We start from the raw sequence: 7,797 nt of genomic DNA, 5'->3' as shown, positions 1-7,797 counted from the left end.
ACCCGAAGATAAAGGGCTTGCTGGTGCTGGTTAAAAACTTTTCAGAGGAAGATGTATGGGTTTTTCCAAGCCAATACTCAACCTTAAGTTTCACCTCCTTTTCCACCTCTACCAGTAGAGCCCCAAGATGTAGCAGCTCAGCCTCTTATTCCTGTTTTTTATTTTTTTGTTTTTTATTTCCAGTACCAACTCCTTCAATTTCAAATTTTAGAATGGGGTCTACCCTAGGAGATACCTTGGGATCCATGTGGCATGACTACAGGCTCGTCCACAGCTTCTGCTGTGTCCACACGCTGAGCTGGGCCAACACACAACACCCAGAGACAATGCCCATTCTGACAGAACTCCAGCCACAACAAGGGACAACTCCACTAGTTCCTTAACCTCCCTCTTATTAGCAGAGTGTTATCCACGTTATACAAATCAGCTACCAACAAAAGCTCTGCCTTTCAACAACAGTCTAACTGCTCAATAGATGGACAAATAGAAAAAGCAGACCAAACAAACATGGCAGCCCTAACACACAATAGCCAGTACAAACATCACAAACACCCCACCCACAAAGGGGAAAAAAAAACAAAAAAACAAACAAAACCCCCCCCCCCCACACAATCAGAACCAAAACACACACCAGAGAGAGGGGGCACACACAAAAAACACTAAAAGGAACAGGCAAACAGAAGCAGAGGAAAAACAGAGGATGAGCTCCCAATTGTTACAACCCCAGCTAGGCTGTGAGGTCACAACAAGAAAAAAGAAAAATGTGAACAGCTAACAGAACACTAGTTGTAAAAAAAAAAAAATGAACAGAAACAAAACAGAAGCACAAATCAAAGTCTTCTTTTAGGTGTATTTTACAGAGGATATTATTTACAGATAATGTTACTGGTGCAATTCCTTCAGGAGTCCAAAATAATAAACAAAACCTACACTAATGAAAGAAAGATACCCACCAAGTAATCCCAACAACAAAATAACCATATAACAGACTTTCCTAACTACCTGACACAGAGGCAAAACCCACACCCAACCAAAATGGCAGTCACTCCCTACCACCAGTGTCCAACACAAACAATACTTACACTCTTTACACAATCTATATATATGCATATATAAACAGCAAAGACAAAGTCCAAAAATGTGGAAAAACAAGGTCATATACAAAAAGTCATACAAATTTTCAATCAAAGCTAAACACACCAAACTAACAACACCATCTCACTTCTTTTCCTCATTTACTCTTCTGGGACAGGCCATTAAATAGCTGAAGCAGTTGTCTTGAAAACCCGGCAAGGAATGGGGCTGAGCCTCAAACAGGGAAATCCGGGGTTCAGGTGGAGGTGAAAAAGAGGTTGCCTTAATGAGGATGAGCATGGGCTTGGAAAAGCCTGTGTCCCTTCCTTAGGAAGTGGTCTCACCAGCACCAGTTCCTGCCACATTTGCCAGAGCTCCAGTTCCTAAGCCTTGCTCCTCCAGTGCAATGGCTTGCCCAGCTATTGCTGTTCCAGAAAATGCTATTTGACTTAAGTTGGCATTTTGGGTTGGTGCCAGTATTTAGGGAATATAAAGCTGATGCGTATTTCTCTATTTTTGAATGCATTGCTACCACACTCAACTGGCCACCTAGCATTTGGTCTTTGCTTTTACAATGCAAGCTTACAGGTAAAGCACAGGAAGTATGCTCTTTGACTGTGGAGCAGAGTTTAGATTATGACTTGGTAAAGTCTACTATTTTGAAAGCTTATGAGTTGGTGCCAGAAGCCTATCGCCAGAAGTTCAGAAACACAAAAAATCCTCAGCCAAACTTATGTGGAATTTGCCAGAGAAAAGTTTGGGTTGTTCAAGAAATGGTGTGCAGTGAGTGGAGTGGCTACTTTCAAACAGCTTATAAAGAGCTGATTGTGTTGGAAGAATTTAAACACTGTCTTCCAGATAAAATGGTGTTTTTTGAATGAGGAAAAAGCTACATTGGCAGATGAATTTGTGTTAACACACAAAACCGTCTTTTACTCAATTCCAAGAAGCGAGACCGTAGGTGATTCGATGACTAGTAAACCAATCAGCAAAGCCACTATTGGTTCAGAGCCACCACCACCGGATGAGACCACTGTTTTGGATACCTGTGAGTGTTTTTATTGTCATGACCAGGGGCACCTTATTGCAATGTGTCTTGTTTTGAAACGAAAAAACACTCATAAGGGCACATCTGTGAAAAAAGTAAATACATATTGCAAGATGATTATAGACTCTGGGAATTGTGAAGTACCTACTGCTGCTGTTGAGCCTGTCTTTAAGCCTTTTGTGTTCTCAGGAACTGTTGCGTTGACAGAAGGTGAGCAGAGCAAGTCCATAACTATCCTGTGGGATACTGGGGCAGCTTAATTGTTTGTTTTGGACAGTATACTACTGTTTTCGGAGTCGTCATATTGCAGAAGTGATGTACTAGTACAAGGAATAGAACTAGGGGGACGTAGAGTTCCTCTCCATTATGGATATTCATGTACAAATGAGATCTCTGGTTTACTTAAAGTTGCAGTTAGTTCTAAGTTACCTGTGAAGTGGGTTTCATTTGTCCTTGGTAATAATATTGCTGGTGGTACACTGTTTCGACTTCCTGAGGTTGTCAATGAACCACTGGAAAATGTGGCCCTTTCTGATCAGACTTTAGAGCATGTATTCCCTGCATGCGTCATGACTCGTGCCCAGGCACGTAAGTTCGGTGAGGTGAGCTTGACAGGAATGCTTTTAGGTAATGAGTCGGTCTTCAGTTTAGAGTCTCGTAATCCAGAGCGTCAGAATAAGCAGCCTTTACCCCAGGCCGATAAATAACTCCGCCATTGCCGGTTCCCAAGCACCGGATGCGAAAGGAGGAGGGTTAGGCGCCAGGCCAGCAACCCGGCCCTGTAAAAACTTCTACCGCTATGGAAACAACAAGCGAATATTCTAAACGATCCCATCAGCAAAGAGGACCTGGCTCTAAATTGATGACGGTGCTGGAGCAAACCCGCGAGGGTGTCCAACGCCCGATGCAGTCCGGAACCTTCGATGCAAAAATGATTTCCAAATTAGGCACCTGGAAACTTTAGAACTCTCTGCGAAGGTGGGAAGATTGCCCAGCTTCTACACGAATTTGACAACTACAATCTTGACATATTGGGCGTCTCCGAAATGTGTTGGACTGGATCGGGAAAGATCATAAGTGATGGCAAGTCAGTCCTGTATTCAGGACATGAGGAGCACCATATTCGTGGTGTCGGATTGGTGCTTAGTAAAAAGGCATCATGTGCATTGCTTGGATGGAAAGCTGTCAACGATCGCATCATCACGGCGTGATTTCAATCAAGACACGCTAAAACTTCTATCATCCAAGTATACGCTCTAACCGAAGACTCCGATGACGATCAGAAGGATACATTCTACGGACTGCTACAAGAGACCATTGATGAAATCCCGACCCATGACGTTAAACTTCTCATCGGTGATTTCAATGCACAAATTACCGACGACTGTCATGGTCCACACAGTTCGGGGCGACAGACCAATGATAATGGTGAATGACTTCTATCCTTTAGCAATATGAACAATTTCTGCATTGGTAACACATACTTCCGACACAAAAACAACCATAAGAAAACCTGGGGATCGCCGGATGGAGCCACTTACAATGAAATTGACTTTATCTGTATCTCTCGGCGATGGCGTTCAGCACTGTTGGACGTCAGAGCCTATCGCGGCGCGGACGTTGGATCGGACCATTATCTCGTACGATCCTCAATTCGGTTACGGCTCAAACAGAGAGAACAAAAGCAACAACAACGTCCTTACGCTGTGGAGAAGCTGAAAGAACCTGCCGCGGTCCAACAATTCGAACTGGAGTTGAGAAATCGGTTAGAGCTACTCCAAGATGCGGGCGACATCGACGAATACTGGATGGCATTCAAACAAGCAGTCATAGAAACGGTAAAGGAAATCGTGGGTCGCCGACGTGGGACAAAGAAAGAATGTTGGATATGGGACCCAACTTGGAGCCTGATTGACGAAAGGAAAATCGCAAAATGCTGACGCGAACAGGCAAAAGCTGACCCTTACAAGGAAACCACAGCAGAGCGATATCGGCAACTGGATAGGGCAGTCAAACGAAGTTGCAAATCTGACAAGAAGGCATGGTTGGAATACAAAGGAGCCGAAGCACATGAGGCGGCTAGCAAGAATGACAATAAGATGTTGTACCGCATTGTATGAGAGTTGACTGGGGCATGGAGCAACTCAAGTGCACCCATCAAAAACAAGGACGGGGTGTTTCTGCTCACCAGAGAAGAACAAGACACGCGCTGGGTAGACACTTCAAGGAAACCTTAAACCATCCCACCCCTGCCAACACCTATGACTTTGGCACCACACCACCACCTCCAGACCTGGTAGTTAATCTTGATCCACTATCAAGGAAACTAAGGTGGCTATTCGAACACTCAAAGCCAACAAAGCACCCGGCCTAGACGAGATAGCACCGAAAATGCTAAAGCACGGTGGAGACGCAATTGTAAACACCCTCACAGTGCTGCTCAACAAGTGCTGGCAAGATCAGAGTGTCCCAAGTGACTGGAGGAAAGGAGTAATCGTTAAACTCCCCAAGAAAGGCAATACCACCAACTGCAACAATTGGCGGGGCATTACACTCCTCGCGGTTCCTGGGAAAGTCTTCTGCAGCGTTCTATTATGGCGCCTACAACAAGCAGTGGACAATTCTCTGGGAAGAGCAAGCCAGATTCAGAGCGGGCCGATCGTGCAGTGAGCAGATTTACACGCTTCGTAATATCATCAAACAGTGCATCGAATTCCAGCACCCCCTGCTCATCAACTTTATCGACTTCAAAAAGGCTTTTGATAGTGTCCACAGGGGCTCCTTGTGGAAAATTTTACGAGCCTACGGCATTCCACAACGGTTTGTCAACGTCTTCCAGAACCTATATATCAGCTCTAGCTGCTGCGTCAGGACAGACGATGGCTACACAGACTTCTTCAACATCGAAACCGGAGTCAAGCAAGGATGTATCCTGTCACCAATTCTCTTTTTGCTCACAGTCGACTACATCATGAAAAAGGTGATGATGAGCCCAGTGACTGGAATCCCTTGGACAAATGGATCTCATCTCACTGATCTCGATTTCGCAGACGATTCGCAGACGATATAAAACCGGCTCTACAATCCATGGAAACATGCCTTGAGGGCGAAGCGGAAAAGGTTGGCTTGCACATTAACACAGACAAAACCAAGGTCATGCGGGTGAATCGTCAAACCAAGGTGCAGATAACTATTGGGCAGCAAACGGTGGAGGACATCGACGAGTTCACATATCTCGGCAGCATAATGATGGTGGCTCAGAAGTGGACATTCGATGTAGGATCGAAAAGGCGGCGGGTGTGTTCCAGCATCTACGCCGCATCTGGTCCTCAACAACAATCAATACAGGAATCAAAATGCGTCTGTACTCTAAGATCGTCATCCCAACCACCATTTACACCAGTGAAACCTGGAGGAACACAAAGAGGATCGCCCAGAAACTAAACGTTTTCCATCAACGGTGCCTCTGCCGAATATTGGATATCTCGTATAAGGACAGAATTACCAATGAGGAAGTTCTTCAATGGAGTGGATTGCGGAAGCTGGAAGAAATCACCACCGAACGCAGAATGAGCCTCGCTGGTCATCTCCTATGTCTTCCAGACAAACGCATCTCAAAGGCAGCTGTACACTGGACACCGACAGGAGGAAAGCGAAAGCAAGGCCAACCCAAAACCACCTGGAGATCAACCTTCATCGCCGACCTAAAAACTATTGACATATGCTCAATGGACGAAGCCAGAGACGCTGGACCCGTTGGAGAGCGCTTGTTGCCCAATGCACCAAGGAGTGCAGGAGGAACTAAAGTAAAGTAAAGTAAAAAGATAAATGTGGTTTTACAGATCCTATTAATAGGACTGCTTTGATTGCTGCTTAGAAAGATGATGCTAGTCTTGTCACTTGTTTTGAGGCCAGTACAGACAACTCCCGTACTCCAATACTTCATATTGATGAGAAAATGGTCTCCTTCAAATACGAGTGGTGACTGGGAGGAGGTGCAGCAGATTGTGGTTCCTAAGCCCTATAGAACACATGTCTTTGGCTCATGATCACCCATTTTTAGGACACCTAGGTATCCGGAAAACAAATAGGCATTTGTTGAAACATTTCTTTTGGCCTGCTATGAGATCAGATGTCATTAGTTACTGTCAATCTTGTTATACATGTCATCTTATTGGAAAATCTAATCAAGTCAACCCTCCTGCATGCATCCCTCCTGAGAGACTCTTGATTGATTGTGTAGGACCCTTACCAAAGACTAATTCAGGAAATTATTTGCTAACGCTTATGTGTACAACTACTAGATTCCCAGAAGCAATCCCATTGCATTCATTAAAGTCAAAAACTGTCATAAAGGCACTTTATGAAGTGAAGTTTATGAAGTGAAGTTCTGTACTACATTTGGTTTACCTAAGTACATTCAGTCTGTTCAGGATTCCAACTTCACATCAAAACTCTTTGCTCAGATCATGTCAGAGTTAAAAATACAACACTAGATATTGAGTGTATATCATCCCAAAATTCAAGGAGCACTGGAGTGATTCCATCAGACGTTCAAGAATATGCTCTGCTCTTATTGTTTGGAAGCAGGTAAAGACTGGAACAAGGGTGTTCCGTTGTTGCTGTTTGCGATACATGATACTGTTAAGAGTCTTTAGGTTCAGTCCCAATACCCTAGTTTTGGGATGTGAAGTTTGTGGTCCTATCAAACTGTTATATGAGAAGTGGTTAGCTCCTGATACAACAAGCCCTTCATTATTTGTGGATAAGTTTGCAACTATGCTCCGTGAACAGTTAAGTGCCACCCGTATCAAAGCTAGACACAATTTAGATGTGGCCCAGGAATCTATGAAAGGAAAATACAAAAGTAAATGCAGTCAATCGATCATTTGAGATAGGTGATAAGGTGTTTGTCCTTTTCCCATGCCTGGTTCAACCCTTTGGACAAGTTTTTCTGGTCCATATGTATTTCATCAAAAACTATCCTGATTGAAGACATAAATCTTGTGTTTGTCACATAAATATATTAAAGCCATATGTTGATGAGTTGAACAAGATGATCTTAGTCTGGGTAGGAACAGCATACCTACTGCCAGATTACCAAATTCAGAAGCATTGAAACAATTGTCTACTAAGTTATCATATTTATCTTTAGCTGCTCAGTCCGATCTTTTCACATTGATTGAACGGTACCCTTCCCTTTTTGTTGATGTACCTACCTGTACAGCGGTTTTAGAGCATGATACCACCGATGCAGTGGTAATTCAGTGGATAAGGTACTAGATGTGTAATCAGATAGTTGCTGGTTCAAGCCCCACCACTGTTGGGCCCCTGAGCAAGGCCCTTAGCCCTCATGTTGTACTCAGTCATAATTGTAAATCGCTTTGGAAAAAAGCATCAGCTAAATTCTGTAAATGATATTGATGTACAAGGTCATTCTCCAATTAAACAGCATCCCTATCTTGTGAGCTCTCAGGAATGATTGTTGCTGAATAAAGAAGCCTGGTGGTACTTTCCATTTTTGCACAGACTATCGGAAAGTAAATACCATTACAGTACCACATTCATTCCCTCGCCCCAGAATGGAAGATTGTGTCAATAGAGTGGGCTCTGCAAAGTTTGTCAGCAAATTAGATTGATTAAAAGGTTATTGGCAGGTCCCTCTTACTGATCGT

At 43.8% G+C, this 7,797-nt stretch overlaps 1 pseudogene; it reads left to right on the top strand.

Annotated features, from left to right (window-relative positions):
- The first annotated feature begins 2,691 nt into the window (after window positions 1-2,691).
- Window positions 2,692-4,242, top strand: LOC113568419 (annotated as a pseudogene).
- Window positions 4,243-7,797: the final 3,555 nt, after the last annotated feature.

Source organism: Electrophorus electricus, chromosome 1 (assembly GCF_013358815.1).
Source record: "Electrophorus electricus isolate fEleEle1 chromosome 1, fEleEle1.pri, whole genome shotgun sequence".
Taxonomy (NCBI): Eukaryota; Metazoa; Chordata; class Actinopteri; order Gymnotiformes; family Gymnotidae; genus Electrophorus; species Electrophorus electricus.
The sequence above is the reverse complement of the archived record's forward strand: the minus strand, read 5'-3'. Positions and strand labels throughout refer to the sequence as shown.